The sequence below is a fragment of the Arachis stenosperma genome, chromosome 5, assembly GCF_014773155.1.
Source record: "Arachis stenosperma cultivar V10309 chromosome 5, arast.V10309.gnm1.PFL2, whole genome shotgun sequence".
Taxonomy (NCBI): Eukaryota; Viridiplantae; Streptophyta; class Magnoliopsida; order Fabales; family Fabaceae; genus Arachis; species Arachis stenosperma.
The window spans coordinates 88,675,652-88,694,899 of NC_080381.1; positions in this window are offsets into that span (position 1 = coordinate 88,675,652).

The window sequence follows — 19,248 nt, forward strand, 5'->3', positions numbered from 1 at the left end:
GACCCAAGTCCAATATATATATGCCCTAATTAATGAGCTTTGAGCTCATTTCCCAGCCCAAATAGAAAGAGAGCCGCGGTTTGAGAGATGAGAGGAGGAATGGAGTGGCTACTATTCACCTCCACCTTCCGGGAGCCATATCTTGAGCTACGGACCTCCGATTGATGAGCCGTTTGCGGCCACGCGAAGCTCTTGACGAGCTCTTCCTTTCTATCTAAGTTTTACTGATAAAAACTCGAAGCTCAAGTCCCAGTTTTCTTCCCTAAGTTTCTGCACGTTTTTGGGTTGGGGTTTTGAGCAAGTTTTGTGGTTTTACTTGTTTAGGTGATCTCTAGTAGCGAGTAATTGTTGAATTTTACCCCTAATCTCGTTGGGAAAGGTAAAGAACCTCTTTATCCTTGTGGTTTGGTATAGTATGAGCTTTAGTTATTGATGTGTGGTTATGTTGTATGTATAAAGCTTGTTTTTGGAGTTGGTGGTGGCTTTTGATTTGGCTTTGATGGTTTGGAGCTTGGAGGAAGCTTGATTGAAATCAAGTTTGGTATTTGGAATATTTTGGAGATTGATAAAATGGTTGAAGTAGTGTTTGGTATGAATTTTGAGCTGTTTTGGTATGGTTGAAATGTGATTGAATTGGTAGTGGATTAAGGTTTGGTTAAAAATTGAGTTTCTGAGATTTTGGGCAAAAAATGGATTTTTGGTGAATCTGATCATAACTTTTGTCTCAGTCTTCAAAATTTGTTGAATTTGGTTTATATTTAAAGATTATTGAAAACCTTTCAATTTGATATATAGTTTGTAAAATTTGAAATTTTGTAGAAGAAGTTATGATCATTCAAAGATTGGTGTCGAAATCTGAAATTCTGTAGAGTTGCAGAATTTTGTGATTTCTGGTATGTGTGTACGCACAGCCTTGTGCACATGCACACACCAAGGAAGTTTTACAACCTGTGCGTATGCACATACCAGATCTTGTGAATTTTGGCACCTGTGTGTATGCACACGTTTTGAAACTTCCTAGGCGTGCACACACACACCCCTGTTTCTCAAATTTAAAACTTATTTTCAACTATTTCACCTTCCCAACAAGCTTGTAAGCTTCTGTGACACCCTTTTAAGATTCTTGGGCTTATCTTCGAGTATTGAAACATGGGAAATGTCCTAGGAGGTTTGATTGGGGTTTTCAATTGAAAGTTTAGCGAACGGAGGCTTAGGTTTCTGGTGTATTGAGGATGAGTTGGTTGCGAGAGAGAAGGAAGAGTGGTGACTATGGGGATTGCTGACAACGAATTTGAGAAAACTGATGAACTAAGGAGTTCAGAATAGAACTTATGAATTGGTGATGGTTGTGGCGAGTTTGAGTGGAAGTGTGCTATGAGCAGTGGTCTCTGAGATTGGGTATGTAATTACAATATGCATTGTTCTTCGTCGTAGGGGCTGTGGCAGTCTCCCGCCTACGTTCAGATGTGAGAGTTAAAGCTGGGCTTCTCACTCATATTTCTCGCAACCAAAGGAAGGTGGTAGGACATGCTCCCTCAGAATATTTTCCTCTGAAAGGAGAATGTAGTAGGGCACTCATCTCACGAAATTATTCCTCCTGAAAATGCGATTTCCTCTTATTGCAAGGTGGTAGGGCACTAATCCATGGAATCATGCGACAACTAGAGGAATGTGGTAGGGCACGCTCCCTGGGAATGTTTCCCTCTGAAAGGAGAAGGTGGTAGGGCACTTATCCCTCGGAATTATTCCTCCTTCTGCGCAATAGAGAGACTAATCCGAGAGTTGTCGACCGGATTTTCTGTCGGGTTTGGCATTATAACCGACATGTGATATCACAGCCAATAGGGCAGACATTCATCATGTGCATTTTCTATCTGTTTGCTTGCTTTTCCGACTTGTAATTGTATACCTAATTGAATACACTACAAAAAAAAGGCCTATGGTCACAGTAAAAAACCGTGACCATAGCTAGTGAAAAGGGTGACCATAGATCTATGGTCACGGTTTTTTATTGTGGCCTATTCCTCCGTGGCCATAGGTCTATAGTCATGGTTTTTTTACCTATGGTCACGGTTACCATTTTCAAATTCTGACACTTTAGGCCATGGTTTTTAACCGTGACCATAGGGCAATCTATGGTCACGTATAAAAACCGTGACCAAAGCCATATCTATGGTCACAGTTTTGGCCGTGACCATAGCCTCTATGGTCACCCTTCCTTAAAACTGTGACCGTAGCCTTATCTATGGTCACGATTTTGGCCGTGACCATAGGCTCTATGGTCACCCCTCCTTAAAACCGTGACCATAGCCTTATTTATGGTCACGGCAAAAACCGTGACCATAGCTCTATGGTCACCCCACCTTAAAACTGTGACCATAGCTTTATCTGACTATAACCTCTATGGTCATCCCACTTAAAACTGTGACCATAGCCCAACCTATGGCCACGATTTTCACCGTGACCATGGCCTCTATGGTCACCCCTCCTTAAAACCATGACCATAGCCCTATCTATGGTCACGGTTTTTCACCGTGACCATAGCCTCTATGGTCACCCCACCTTAAAACCGTGACCATAGCCTTATCTATGGTCACAGTTTTTCACTGTGACCATAGCTTATCTATTGTGACCCCACAAAACCGTGACCATATGATGATTGGATTTTTGACGGTTTAGAATTTCACTATTGAAATCTCGTTGTAAAGTATAGTTTCTAAACCAACAATAATCCTTTCATACAAAAGGTTATTTGTCACTAGTACAAACCCCTAAAATTAATAACCGAAGTATTCAAACCTCGGATCGTTCTCCATAGGAATTACAATAAAGTGTCTTGTTATTGGTTAGAAATGTGTTTTGGGGTTTTGGATAAGAAGCATGAAAGTAAATGGCAGTGAAAATAAACTAACAACTATAAAAGGCTCTTGGCAAGGTATGAAAATTAGAAGTCCTATCCTAGTTATCCTTCTTAATTGTGATGAGAATTGTTCATTGCTACCACTTAGTTAACCCTTACTAAATGTAGGAAAGTCAAGTGGATGAATTGACTTGAGCCACAAGTCCTAGCCAACTCCCAAGGAAAGACTAGCTTTAGTACACTCCAAACCAATTAGCAATCTCTCTAATTACCAATCAACAAAGGAATTAGATAACTCAAGTGTCACTAATTACTCTACCTAGGCCAAGAGGAACAAAATCTATACTATATCTAGAAGAGGCATTTCAACAAACACATAAAAGGCAATAAAAGTAAACAACATAAATTGCAAGAATTAAAGAGAGATCTAACTACAAAGGCAAGAGATCAACAATAGAAAAGCAAAGAAGAATAATTATTATGAATTACCTCTTATTAAATTGAAAGAAAATGGAAGGAACAATAGTAGATCAACAACAAAGTATAAGAACAACATAAAGGAAATTACAACAAAGGAGTAGAAGAATGATGAATGTAACAACAAAGAATTGAGAAGTAGAAGTAGAAGAGAACATGAATTAAAACATAGATCTAAGAACTAAACCTAATCCTAATCCTAATTCTAGAGAGAAGTGAGAGCTTCTCTCTCTAAAAACTAACTCTAACTACTAAACTATGAATAATGATCACTAACTTGTAAATGTTATGAAGTATATTGATTCCCCCTTCACTCCTTGGGTTAAATATCATCAGAAATGAGTTGGATTGGGCCCACAAGGGTTTAGAATTCGCTGGCCACGTTTTGCTTTAAGTGAACCAGGTGGCAGCAACGGCGCATGCACGTACTATGCACGTACGCATCACCATGCGCAGTTCAACCATATCAAATCTTATATCATTTCGAAGCCCCGGATGTTAGCTTTTCAACCCAACTAGAACCGCATCATTTGGACCTCTGTAGCTCAAGTTATGGTCATTTAAGTGCGAAGAGGTTGGCTTGACAGCTTTCCGGTTCTTTCATTTTTTCATGAGTTCTCCAACTTTTCATGCTTTCTTTCTTCATTCCTTTGATCCAATCTTTGCCTCCTAAACCTTAAATCACTTAACAAATATATCAAGGCATCTAATGGAATCAAGGTGAATTAAATTTATTTATTTTAAGACCTAAAAAGCATGTTTTCACTCTTAAGCACAATTAAAGGAGAATATACAAAACCATGCTAATTCATTGGGTAAATGTGAGAAAAGGTCTACAAAATACTCTAAATTCAATACAAGATAAACCGTCAAATTGGGGTTTATCACCATAGCCTATTTTGTTTTATGAAATTTAAAATTTTTTTTAAGCATAATCACATCCCAAAATGATGATAATTACAAAATAAATCTAAAAATAAAAAAAGATAATCAACAATTAAGATAAGTTGTAATTAAAGTAACTAGCTAACATATCAATATAGTTGAGTGAATACACTTGTCTCAATCTTAGTTTTATACAGTGATATATACACTATTACACTAACACTAAATAGACACTATAGATTAACAGAATTGTTCCACAGGCGTGACAGCAATACAACTTAGACTCTGCTAGGATAGATTGTTTCTGGTATTACTATTCTTTCTTCTCAACGCTCGAGAACTTTTGTTTCAGCCACTTTACCATTTGAAAGCTCAGCACCTGCTTCATTAACATGCAAAATAAAGTCACATTAGACATAAACACCTACATTTATTCTTCTTCAACGTAGGAAAAAAAACATATCATAAAAACATATATACATCACAAAATAGAACAAAAGAATCAGAATTTTAATGGGATGAAATAGAATGAATCAATTTCATTATGAACCATTCTATTACAAAATTTAACCATTCAAACCGAACCATTCTAAGTTGTAAATTTAATTTAATTTCTTTCTACAGCTGCTTTTGGGTTAAGTGGTAGGCCCAGTACTGGAGCTAGCACACTATGTACAACAAATGGAGCTAGAAGAAAAAGAGCAGGTCATCAAAAAGTGAGGAAGCTTGAAAACTTTTGCACACAATATAAAAATAGCATGTTCAATGCTCAAAGGAAATTGCTTGAAATTCATGCAAAACATAATATTATCATGAACATGCAGAAGAAGGATGTCAATCAACCTGTTGCATAATATTTGCATATCCGCTTCCCCCCTCATATTTAGAACTTGTAGTCAGCATTGGGAAATTTGTCACTAGCCTCCCATTCAGTTTAGTTCAGTGTTTGATTTAGTCAGTTTGATTTAATTCAGTCTTCTACAACTCTTTACATTATTCAGAATCGGGTGTTTGAAACAATTTTCTGAAGTATAATCTTTATATTTTTACTTCATGGAACCTCACTACAATTTTTTGAAGTATAAAGTTCCAAGCATCCAGTGTATAAAGCTAATGAAAGAAAGTCAACATAAATATGAACTTTTGAAATAGTATTAACTTTGATTTTAATTTGACATTCAGCATAACAAATGAAGCACCTGCCCCATGGTGCAAGTACTTGATGTGTGGAAAGCGATCCAACACAAAACTCACCGGCAAGTGTACCGGGTCGCATCAAGTAATAATAACTCACAAGAGTGAGGTCGATCCCACAGGGATTGAAGGATTGAGCAATTTTAGTTTAGTGGGTGGTTTAGTCAAGCAAATCAAGTTTTGATTGAGTGGTTTGTGTTTAACAGAAATTAAATGACAGTAAATGTAAAGGGGGAAGGGGGAAGTGCAGTAAAATAAAGAACAGAAGAGTAAAAGTGCAGAAACTTAAAGAGCAAGAAAGTAAATGACTGAAACTTAAAGTGCAAGAAAGGTAAATTGCAGTAACTTAAATGGCAAGAAAGATAAATTGCTAGAATGTAAAAGGGAGTTGAGGAATGGGATTGCAAGATCTAAACAAGAAAAAGTAAATTGCAGCAAATAAAGAGATTAGAACTTGAAATGAGAGCAATGAGAATTAAATCAGCAAGGAAATAAAATGCAGCAAGGTTCATAGAAGAACCAAGAGCCAAATTGGGTCTCAGGTCTCAAGAGACTAGGTAGCAGAGCCTAGATCTCTATTTGCCTTCCTAGATCCAGATGAACAAAGCAATTGGCAAGAAAATTAGAAGAAGAAGCAATAAAGGAAATGGAAACAGATTCAATTATGCAGAAAGTGAATTAAAGAGAATTTGAATGGGAATTGAGACAGAATTTCCTCAATTTCTCACACCCAATTCTCAGAAACAGAAGAGTAAAATTCCTAAGGCAAGAACGAGGGAGAAGAGAGATCAATTCGCTCCCTAATTCTCAGAAATCTCAACAGAAAGCTAGAAATTCAAAAGGTAAAAGTGAAAATTGACAAAAGGTGCATAAAGGTAGCTAAAAGTTTTCAATTACATTAAACTAACTACTATTTATACACTTTCCATTCTTGGATTTTGGGATTTGGATGGGCTTTTGAATTGGTGAAGAAATGAATTCAAATTAATTTTTAATTTGAATTTTTGGCCCAAAAATGCACTCCCAGGAGGCTGCCCTGCCCTTGTGGAGGGCAGGGCAGAAAATTGATGCTAGGCACAAGAAGTTGGTGCGGCCATAGTGCGCATGGTGAAGAAATTGGTGCGCCAGAAGCTGCGTGGTGCGCATGAGGAGGAAATTTGGTGCGCCAGAGACTGCCCTGCCCGCGCCAAGGGCGGGGCAGAAAATGTTGATGCGCGCGAACATGAAGCGTGCGTGCGCTTGGTGCTGCCAGAATTGAGAAGTGCGCGTGCGCGTGCTGCACGTTGATGCGTGGGACGGCCAGATTTGAGGAGCGCGCGTGCGCGCGAAGCAAGTTGACGCGCGGATGCTCCCTGCCCGCGCCAAGGGCAGGGCAGGAATGGTTTGGTGTGCCAGGAAGCAAAATTGGTGCGCCAAGGTCTTGTGTGTGATGCGCCAATTTCAAATGCTGCCCTGCCCGCGCCAAGGGCAGGGCAGGGTTCCTTCCTTCATGTCTTGGGTTCGATCCTGGGAGGGAGCAAACACGCTAGTTATTTTCTTGCTTTCTTGGCACCATAGTCACCCTTAGTCCTTGGCTCCCTCATGGTTCCTTGTTCGAGCCTTGTAGCATGCATAATTGACATTTTTATCTTGATTTTTTTTCCTCATGGAGCCCGATCCTGCTCTCCACAAGGGCAGGGCAGAGTTTGCTTCTCTTGGCTCCAAGGCACCATTTTGTGCTCTGCCCTTGGAGTGGGCAGGGCAAGGTTGCCTTGTCTTGGTTTGGTCACTTGATGCTGCCCTTGTGGAGGGCAAGATTGCTTCCACTATGAGTTCGGCACACTTCTCCCTTGATTCGGCCACGCTTTTCTTTCCTCGGCTACACTTTTTATGCCACACTTTTTATTTTCTTTTCTTTTCTTCACCTACAATAAACCAAAACAACCACTCAAAGTATCACTAAATTCAAGAGGCTTATAAATCAATTAAAATGCAATTAAAATTAGCTTAAACCTCATGATTTATCATTAATTTCATAGTGGTTGCTTGATTTAGAGAAGTTATGCATTTTCACTCCAAATCACTAACTTAGGATGCAAGAAAGTGCATAAATGCTACCAAAACAAGTGAAATTAGCTTGAAAAATGGGTATATGATGACTTGTCATCACAACACCAAACTTAAACCTTGCTTGTCCCCAAGCAAGCATCAAAACTAAGAGAAAATGGGATGAATAAGAAAATAACATAAATCCTTATTATGCAGATAGCAGAACTTCAATATATGGGGCATTTATGCAGACAATGATACTCATTTATTATTGCTGCTGCATAATACACATTTGCATCCAAGGTTTGCTAGACTTGCTGTTATAAGACTCTCCTTTTGATCACTCCCTTGCTAACTTCTTTTTGGCTTATAATGCTTTAACAAGCTTATTATTCTTTAAGAGGTTTGGTGTTAAATGTTGCAGCTTAGCCTTTGGCTTCATTTTCTTTTATTTTGCTCAACATCTTTCCACCACAGACACTTAGCTCACTAATTCTTCCTAGGATCATTGATGCCCAGCATCTCTTTGGATCACTAAGTGCTTTGTATCTAAGTTGCTCTTTATTGTGGATTTTCAATTGGCCATCCCAAATCAGTTGATCTAAGTGACCGGGTTTCAAAATACCCCTTAGAATTTACTCATCCAAGCAGATCTCAGTACAAGAACACCACAGGCATTTGTCCTAGGGTCCAAACCATTGGTGTCCAACCTTTATTCTTTGTTTTTCTTGCCATTTTGGCTTTTTCTTTCTTCCTTTTCTTTCTGTTTTTGTTACCAAGGGTGTTTCATTGTTGATAAAGGTCTATATAACAGCAAGCTAACTTACAATTGAATGAGAATGATATTATGCAACACTTATTTCATGAATTATGCATTTAATCAAACACATGTGCCACCACCAACTTCCATTCATACTCATGCAACATTGGATCTTTCTCTTTTCAATTCAAACCAAACTCTTTATTTAAGCATATGGGAAACAAAGCAAAATTTAAATCTGAGTGATGGATACAAGCATTATGCAGACTTATCATTTTCACAAACAATTTCACTTGCAACTAGATGAACACTTTAGCAAGGCATATAATGGTTTCCAAATTCAAAATATCACACAGCAGCAAGAGTTAAGTTCAGATACAACCTTTGTAGTTGCAGCCCTTTGATTTTTCTTTCTGCTATGTTCCCTTTGAGTCAAAATGCATAGTGTCTTCAATTATTGATTCATGTCCTGCATAATCCTCAAAGTTGCTTGCTTCTCAAGCCCTTGATCATATGGTTAGTAAGCATAACTGAGTGTGGTTTCAGGATTTGTTTTGGTGTGTGAACACCAAACTTAATTGTTTTGTCACTGTCTCAGATGTACAAAGTTAACCATATTTGAAACCATGTATCCTTGCTAAAGGTTAATGGAATTAAAGCTAGAAAACAATTTAACAGTTGAGTAATGTGGTTGATTGCTTGGAGTTAGAATCATGCAAGAGGTGAGAATGTATTAAATGATATTTTTGGTGGAACACCAAAATTAGAAGTTTTCATTCTTCCTCAATTTGTTTTGGTGTGCAACACCAAACTTAGCTCCTTGCAATCCATACCAATTACTCAACATTTTTTATTGAAGAGCTATGAAAAGAAACTACCTCAGGTTGGGTTGCCTCCCAACAAGCGCTCTTTTATTGTCATTAGCTTGACATCTTCATTTTTTTGCTTCAAGGAGGTTGAAAATCGCAGTGTCTCAGCTTGTCTTTCTTTACTGTGAATTTCCTTCCGGTTCCCTCTTTGATGACCTCTATAGATTCTTGTGGAAGAATCTTAGTTACAATGTAATGCTCAGGTAACTGTGGGGACACCTTCAAAGGTTGAATATTGATCATCACTCGATCCCCTGGTGAAAAATCTCCGGTGAGGATTTTTTTCTTTCCTTTAGTTTTATCCTCTGTTTCTTCTTGATAGAATTCCTTTTTGTGTTTTTCTTGGCTGGTGCTTCCTTTGTCTAGTATTTTCTCATTGTCCTCTATGATCTCTTTCCATCCTTTCTTCTTTGTAACATCCTTGTTATTGGTTGGTTTGCCTTCAATGGTTTTGAAGAAAGTATTTGGTTTCTTCTCACCTATATCTGCAAAGTGCTTTGCCACTTGAGCTATCTGCTCCTCAAGTCTTCTCATTAACATATCTTGGTTCTTTGCTGTCTCCTCTTGATGTTTCATCATTCTCTCCATTAGAATCTCCAGGTTTGTGATTCTCTGAGAGTCTTGTGAGGTTGGTTGGTTATGACATGTTAAAGGTAGGAAGGGTGGGTGTGGTGGAAGCATGTAGTGGTTGTTATTGCTGTAATGATGTTCTTGTTGATTTGTGAAGTTGTGGTTATTACAACTGAAATCCCTTGGTTTGTAGTCTTGGCATTCATTCCTTCTCCAGTTGAAATGAGTCTGGGGGTGTCTGTGTTGTGAATGTTGGTTTTGAATAATGTTGATGGTTGGGTGATGTTGATTGTCTGTGGTCATGGAGTTACCCTGGTGGAAATTTCCTTGTTCTTGACGTTGAGGCTCCCTCATTCTCAGATAAGAATGGGGTCTCCATGGTGGGAATTTGGTAATCTCTGCAGCAGATAGATCCATATTTTGCTGTGGTTGATGATGCATTTGTCTGTTTAAGTCATCTAACACAGTCACCCCTTCGATGTTTATTACTTCTTTTTCTGGGATTGCATTCTGTGATTTCTCAATTGAGTGTTGGTTGTTGACTCCTTTGTCATTGAAATCTGAAATTCCTTGGGTAGTTGTTGTTGCTTTGAGTAACCCATCTGAGAAGTGATCCACTGCTTTTCTTGTTTCTGGAGTGAGTCCTTCATAGAAAGCTCGGAAGCCCACTTTATCAGTTGCTTTCTTGTATCTTTCCCAGGCTTTAAAGAGCGGTTCTTCATCTCCTTGTATGAATAGATGTTCTTCCTTTTTCAGCTGGATGATCTGTCTAGATGGGGTGAATTTGGCCAGAAATTTGATAACCAAATCATCCCAACTAGTGATACTTCCTTGGGGAAAACTTTCAAACCATTGTGTAGCTTTACCCTTTAATGAGAAGGGAAATAGCAGAATCTTGTAAGTGTCTTGATCTGAACCATCGGTTTTGACTGCATTACAAGTCTTTAGAAAAGTGGATATGTGCTGCTGAGGGTCCTCCGACGGATTTCCTTCATAGGAACAATTGTTCTTGATGAGAGTGATGAGTGGTGGCTTCATGTCATGATATCCTTTGTCTGTAAGAACTTGATTTCCTGTGATATGCACACAATCAGGATGACCAAACAGCAACACGCTTGAGAATTAAGTGCAATTATTTGGGATAAAATGTTAGTGGGTTAATAGAGGCAATTTATCAAACAGTTAGTGTGTTAGTAGGAGTTAGAATAACAGAAAAAGAAAAAGTGCTTAATCTAGACCTCCACTTCACTTAATTATTGTCAATCTATTTCAATCCCCGGCAACGGCGCCAAAAACTTGATGTGTGGAAAGCGATCCAACACAAAACTCACCGGCAAGTGTACCGAGTCGCATCAAGTAATAATAACTCACAAGAGTGAGGTCGATCCCACAGGGATTGAAGGATTGAGCAATTTTAGTTTAGTGGGTGGTTTAGTCAAGCAAATCAAGTTTTGATTGAGTGATTTGTGTTTAACAGAAATTAAATGACAGTAAATGTAAAGGGGGAAGGGGGAAGTGCAGTAAAATAAAGAACAGAAGAGTAAAAGTGCAGAAACTTAAAGAGCAAGAAAGTAAATGACTGAAACTTAAAGTGCAAGAAAGGTAAATTGCAGTAACTTAAATGGCAAGAAAGATAAATTGCTAGAATGTAAAAGGGAGTTGAGGAATGGGATTGCAAGATCTAAACAAGAAAAAGTAAATTGCAGCAAATAAAGAGATTAGAACTTGAAATGAGAGCAATGAGAATTAAATCAGCAAGGAAATAAAATGCAGCAAGGTTCATAGAAGAACCAAGAGCCAAATTGGGTCTCAGGTCTCAAGAGACTAGGTAGCAGAGCCTAGATCTCTATTTGCCTTCCTAGATCCAGATGAACAAAGCAATTGGCAAGAAAATTAGAAGAAGAAGCAGTAAAGGAAATGGAAACAGATTCAATTATGCAGAAAGTGAATTAAAGAGAATTTGAATGGGAATTGAGACAGAATTTCCTCAATTTCTCACACCCAATTCTCAGAAACAGAAGAGTAAAATTCCTAAGGCAAGAACGAGGGAGAAGAGAGATCAATTCCCTCCCTAATTCTCAGAAATCTCAACAGAAAGCTAGAAATTCAAAAGGTAAAAGTGAAAATTGACAAAAGGTGCATAAAGGTAGCTAAAAGTTTTCAATTACATTAAACTAACTACTATTTATACACTTTCCATTCTTGGATTTTGGGATTTGGATGGGCTTTTGAATTGGTGAAGAAATGAATTCAAATTAATTTTTAATTTGAATTTTTGGCCCAAAAATGCACTCCCAGGAGGCTGCCCTGCCCTTGTGGAGGGCAGGGCAGAAAATTGATGCTAGGCACAAGAAGTTGGTGCGGCCATAGTGCGCATGGTGAAGAAATTGGTGCGCCAGAAGCTGCGTGGTGCGCATGAGGAGGAAATTTGGTGCGCCAGAGACTGCCCTGCCCGCGCCAAGGGCGGGGCAGAAAATGTTGATGCGCGCGAACATGAAGCGTGCGTGCGCTTGGTGCTGCCAGAATTGAGAAGTGCGCATGCGCGTGCTGCACGTTGATGCGTGGGACGGCCAGATTTGAGGAGCGCGCGTGCGCGCGAAGCAAGTTGACGCGCGGATGCTCCCTGCCCGCGCCAAGGGCAGGGCAGGAATGGTTTGGTGTGCCAGGAAGCAAAATTGGTGCGCCAAGGTCTTGTGTGTGATGCGCCAATTTCAAATGCTGCCCTGCCCGCGCCAAGGGCAGGGCAGGGTTCCTTCCTTCATGTCTTGGGTTCGATCCTGGGAGGGAGCAAACACGCTAGTTATTTTCTTGCTTTCTTGGCACCATAGTCACCCTTAGTCCTTGGCTCCCTCATGGTCCCTTGCTCGAGCCTTGTAGCATGCATAATTGACATTTTTATCTTGATTTTTTTTCCTCATGGAGCCCGATCCTGCTCTCCATAAGGGCAGGGCAGAGTTTGCTTCTCTTGGCTCCAAGGCACCATTTTGTGCTCTGCCCTTGGAGTGGGCAGGGCAAGGTTGCCTTGTCTTGGTTTGGTCACTTGATGCTGCCCTTGTGGAGGGCATTCTGCCCTTGTGGAGGGCAAGATTGCTTCCACTATGAGTTCGGCACACTTCTCCCTTGATTCGGCCACGCTTTTCTTTCCTCGGCTACACTTTTTATGCCACGCTTTTTATTTTCTTTTTTTTTCTTCACCTACAATAAACCAAAACAACCACTCAAAGTATCACTAAATTCAAGAGGCTTATAAATCAATTAAAATGCAATTAAAATTAGCTTAAACCTCATGATTTATCATTAATTTCATAGTGGTTGCTTGATTTAGAGAAGTTATGCATTTTCACTCCAAATCACTAACTTAGGATGCAAGAAAGTGCATAAATGCTACCAAAACAAGTGAAATTAGCTTGAAAAATGGGTATATGATGACTTGTCATCAGAGGTGATGCCAATCCAACACAGAGTGACAGAGAGAGCCAACAAATTTTACTTCTACCAATAAATTCTGCTCATTGATCATTTTTAACAACAAACTTAACTATAATTTTTCAATCCAAAGCAACAAACAATATTGAAAACGAAAGAATTTACAGACTGAAATTAACTTAGCTTGTATATATGTGCAATATTTAACTTAAGAAACTAACTATGGCATACTTGAACATACAAAATCGTTTAACAAACATATCATAAAAACATATATACATCACAAATAGAACAATATTGATGACCAAGAAAAAGGCTCCAACCCACCCATAAGATTTATTCCAATCATTGACTTTTATATCAGTGATCAATAAAGGATAAAATTTGGTCCCCTCAAAACAAAGACACAAACTTTTGATGTAGATGAACCTACTCGAACAATGATTCATGCTGGTGGCTCCAGCTCCACCAATCCCATAAAACTATAATTTTGGTCATTTTTCTTTAAAAATAGAACCTCTCTTATTAATGGGTGAAAGAGAGAATGCAAATCCTGGTAGTATGATAGAATCTGCTAGGAAAATACCAAGTTACGAGTAAACAAATCTACAAAGCTGAATAATTTTTTTTTGACTAACTTGTTAAAACAATCAGCTTTCAGAGTAAAAATGTAAATATTGTAAATCATTTGAATTTTCATCTTATCTAAAATTATTGATTACATTTACATCTTTCATATACACCAAAATAAACATATCAAAGGCTCTAAAATGTATGAAATAAGAGCTATTCTATCATATTTTTACTGGTTTTCAATCTTTTTCAAAATACGACATAAATCTAAATAACTGACATTATTTAATTGGGTCTATAATAATTATGTTCTAGATAAATATCATGGTATACAACTGTACATGTGCCAACTTTTATAGCGGTGCCAAGTGATCCTGAACATGTTGTAATTAATGATATTGTTGATCTAGATTAACTGGGATAAGAAACCTAACTCCCATAGAGTGAAAGTCAAGCCATGACAACCACCTTTACCCATTGAAACTCATTCATGAATGTAATCCCTCTCATAATTGCCTTTATCTAGAGGATCGATAAGAGATAAACTTATAAAAAGAAAATGGAGGATTAAATCCAAAGGGGATAAGTGTATACCTTATCATCTTCCAAATGTAGCTGTCGTAACTTCTTTTTGTAGCAAAATTCGTATGACCACCAACCTTCTTGCTGCATAAACAACATCAGCAAATGTTTAGACCACAATAGATGTTACTTAATAAGTCACCACTCAACAACATTAGTGTAATGCAAATACTAACTCTGACAAAGCATGGACCATTCAAAACTTCTAGCAATTCGTCTGGTGTCTTCTGTTTAGCCATATTCTCAGTTTCAACAATCATGCTGCTAACATTTTGCTGGATAACAGGCTTTTCACCTTTTTCCTTTTCATCCCTAGGCAAGTAACAATTGAACTTCTGTCCATTTTTGTCCAGCACAATAGACTCCTGATCATCATCCTGGAGATAGAGAACCTCATGCTTATTAGAAGGTGGATATAATAAGATACCCAAAGGCACGTACACTGAGACTATCAATTCAACAAAAATATGACTGTGTTATAGGCAAATATGAACGGCGGTGTGGGCAGCGCCTCCTTCTCCTTGCGGAACACTCCTTCTCCTCTCTGGCCATGGCGTTCCTCTCTTCTCCACCAAATTTGACAGCGACAGCACACCCCGCAGCAGCCCCAACAATGACGACGACGAGGTGTAGCGGCGCAAGCAGCGCCCCCTTCTCCGTCGCGTGCTTCCTTCTCCCCCTGTCCTTCTCTTTCTTCCCAATCTCTCTTCCTTTCCTCTGGTGCGCGACAGCAGCAGTGCTCCTCACAGCTCCATGGACGGCGATGGCGGCTGGGCAGCTTCTCCCTCCTCCGTTCTTCTCTTCTCTCTCGGCGTGGGTGAGGGGAAAAGTTGCCCATGTGTGTTGTGTGAAGAGGGAATGTGCGTGAGTGAGGGGTGAGGGGTAAGAGAGAGGGGTGGCGGCTGAAGGGCAGTAAGAGGAGTTAGGATTAGGGTTTTTGGGTTTTAATTTGTGAATAAGGATTTGAGTAACTTTAATAAAGATTAGGGAATAGAGTAGTTACTAAAAATTAAGTTCTATCTCAATAAAATTATTTTAAAAGTATCATTTTATTAAATTAATTTATTAATTAATTTTTTAAATAAGTATTTTAATTTAAAAGTTGAGGTAATTAAATAATTTTTTATTTATAAAATTAATTAAAATTTTTAATTATTTAATTTAAATTATATATAATTTTTTTTATTTTTAATTACTAAAATTTTAAATTTTAATTAAGCAAAAATCTAACTTATTAATTTCAAATAAACAAAAATATTTAATTGTAATTGAAAATTATATAAATTTAAATTAATTTAAAATTCAAAATCTCAGAACTTTGATTTATTTACTTTTTACTAAAGACAACTTTTGAGCAACGAGGACACGGCGGGCGACAAGAGATGAGCACGATGACCACGACGTGCGACGAACGACGCAGAGAAACTTGTGATTCATAAGTGTACAGAGGGGTTGGACAACCTCCTAAAACCGTGATCATAGATACTTTTAGGTCACTCTCCAAAACCGTGACCATAAACCCTTTTAGGTCATCCTTTCGTAAAACCGTGACCATAGACTCTTTTAGGTCATTCGTCAAAACCGTGACCATATATGTCATTTGGTCACGATGAAAAACCGTGACCATAGACTGTTTTTGGTCACCCCTAAAACCATGACCATAGACCACTTTAGGTCACCCCCAAAACCGTAACCATAGACCATTTTATGTCACCCTTCTGAAAAACCGTGACCATAGACTCTTTTTGGTCACTGTAAAAAACCGTGACCATAGACCCCTTTAGGTCACCCCCTAAAACCGTGACCATAGATCCTTTTAGGCCACCCCTCAAAACCGTGACCATAGACCCCTTTAAGTCACCCTCCAAAACCGTGACCATAGACTCTTTTAGGTCACCCTTCTGAAAAATCGTGACCATAGACCCCCTTTAGGTCACCCTCCAAAACCGTGACCATAAACTCTTTTAGGTTACCCTTCCGAAAAACTAAGACCATAGACCCTTTTTGGTCACTGTAAAAAACTGTGACCATAGACCCCTTTAGGCTACCCCCCAAAACTGTGACCAGAGACCCTTTTAGGCCACCCCCAAAACCATGACCATAGACCCCCTTTAGGTCACCCCCTAAAACCGTGACCATATACCCCTTTTAGGTCACCCTTTTTTGAAAAACCGTGACCATAGCCCCTTTTTGGTCATTGTGAAAAACTGTGACCATAGACCCCTTTAGGTCACCTCCAAAACTGTGACCATAGACCCTTTTAGGCCACCCCCCAAAGCCGTGACCATAAACCCCTTTAGGCCACCCCTCAAAACTGTGACCATAGACCCTTTTAGGTCACCCTTTTTCGAAAAACCGTGACCATAGACCCTTTTTGGTCATTGTAAAAAACCGTGACCATAGACCCCTTTAGGCCACCCCTCAAAACCGTGACCATAGACCTTTTTAGGTAACCCTTTTTTAAAAAACCGTGACCATAGGTACTATATAGTCACCCTTTCCAAAAAAACCGTGACCATAGCTTTTTTTTTGGTCACCTTAAAAAACCGTGACATAGAGGGTCTACCAAAAAAATCGTGGCCATAGACCCAAAATATTGTAGTGAAAACATGCCTACTTGCTTACTTGAACTTCTTGCTTTATATGCTCCTACTTGTGATTTACTTGTATTGTATATGATTGTGATTGTTTAGTGCTGAGGAGGTTAGGTAGGTGGTGGCAATGGGATCGCACGGAGGTTAGGGCAGTGCAGGCTATGGGATACAGCGGTGTGATTAGTATTAGTTAGAATTTTCCCTAAGTATAGATAACCCTGGTTTATGGTTTAAGTTCTTTTATTTATTTTGTTCTAAGCTTGAATATCCGTATGCGATGTGAAGTTCTAGGATTGCCTTTGGCATCTCAGAGCCTTACATCTTACATCATCAGGCACTGTTACCATACTGAGAACCTCCGGTTCTCATTCTATACTTTGTTGTTGTTTTTCAGATGCAGTTCGTAATCTACTTCGGTGAGATTGCAAATATGGTGACAGAGCGGTGTACGGTTCCTCCTTGGTTTATTTCTATTTTACTTTGTTATAGCTACTCTCACATCTCTTTGTACTTTATCTTTATGGCCTTAGAGGCTTACTTGAGAGATAGAGTTGTATACGCTGTTTTAATTCCAAAAACTATATATTTATCTATTTGTAACTAGTCGGCTTAAACCCCGCAAGTTTGCGGCTAGTTTCCTATGATTATACCACTATTATATCCATATATGTTCTCTTCTCTTGCATTCATATCTTGTGTCTTATGCGTTAGCTTCGTGTGAATGTCTCGCGCTTTTGTAAATTCTATCTTTGAGCTTAATCCTTCATCGGGCTTCTAGATTATATTATTTTCTATATATATATATATATATATATATATATATATATATATATATATATATATGTATAAGCCTTAGGATTGTCTTATCCTCTGATTAACCTTTGCTTTACGGCTAGAGGTAACGCTTAGGGTAATTGGGGTGTTACATTTAGTGGTATCAGAGCCAGAGCCCGGATCGATGTGCTAGCGAGGGCACTGGGCTCCCTTAGAGGGGTGGATTGTAAGGTCCCACGTCGGTTGGAGAGGGAATGAAGCATGCCTTATAAGGGTGTGGATACCTCTCCCTAGCATGACGCGTTTTGACGAGTGAGTGTGGGGGGTTTCGGCCATCATCCCTATCGTCAAAGGCAAAACCGTGAGGCCTTGTGTGCCAAAGTGGACAATATCATGTTAGCGGGTGGTCTGGGCTGTTACAGCATATGCAGCGAGACTTGGCTTCATCTATGGTATTTTCTTTTTTTTTTTCTCATTGTCTTTTTATACGAATAAGATTCATCAAGGAGGATGAAATTTCAAAATTCAAATTTTGATCTGGAACCTAAAATTGAATATAAATCAATTTTCCAATTCTGTCTGCTCCTCAATCTAACAATCTAGCATCTGGATCTAGGATGGAACAAGAAGATGGTCAAGCATGCAGAAGTGAAAAGGAGGATCTTGAAGCATATGGCTACGAGGCTAGAACTGTAGATCATGATAAAAGCGTTGTTCAATCTGTAAGCGGCGATAAGAACGCGGAGCCAATTTGGTCATCACATGGAGTCCACTAAACATTGCTATGGTGGTGAACGAGGGTATGGCGGTGGTGGTGGCAGTGGAGTTCGTGGTGGTGGATATGGTGATAGATATGCAGTGGAGTTCAAGAACATAGCGGTGAGATCTCATATTCTTCTTCATGCTTTATTTCATCACTTTCCGTTCAACCGCGAATTTCGTGATCTTCAGCAGCTTTACGTGATCTTATCTGTGAAGCACACTTCGCTACCTCCGTAATGTAGAACCGCTCCTTTCCCCTCAAGGATATCATGCTATACAGTATCCAGGTGTTCTTTTACCCAATTCCTACTTTTTTGCATTCTTTTCAAATAATAATAATCTCTTAATTGTTTTACCTTTTTTTTGCAATTTACCAAATCATTTGTAAATGTGATTTCCATTATCCTTAATTGTCCTTTGTGATCCGAATTTTGAATGTATACGAATACATTAATATTATTTTTGTGATTTAATTTTTTGCTCATCACTAACATTATCTATATATTGATATTTCTTCAATCATATTAATATGTGCTATTTTTTCCTCACTCTTGCTCTTCCCCAATTCCCATATTCTTATTTCCCAATTCATTCCATTCTATCTCATAACATTTTTTCTTCCTTTTGATTTCATACAAAAATACAGAACCAAACCTTGAGTTTCAATTTCAGTTCCGCATAAGGCTCAACCACAGAAGAAATAAGTTGGTACGTATATACTAACTCCTTTTCTTTGGATTTTTCTTTTAAGTTGGTGATACTTAATGGAATATACTTTGAGCTTTATTTATTGTTTTTATTCTTTAGTTCGAATTAATTTTGAGACTGATTCACATACCAGAGAGTTTTGATTCCCTCAGCTTTCTCTTTGAAATTTCCACACCTAGAAGGTAT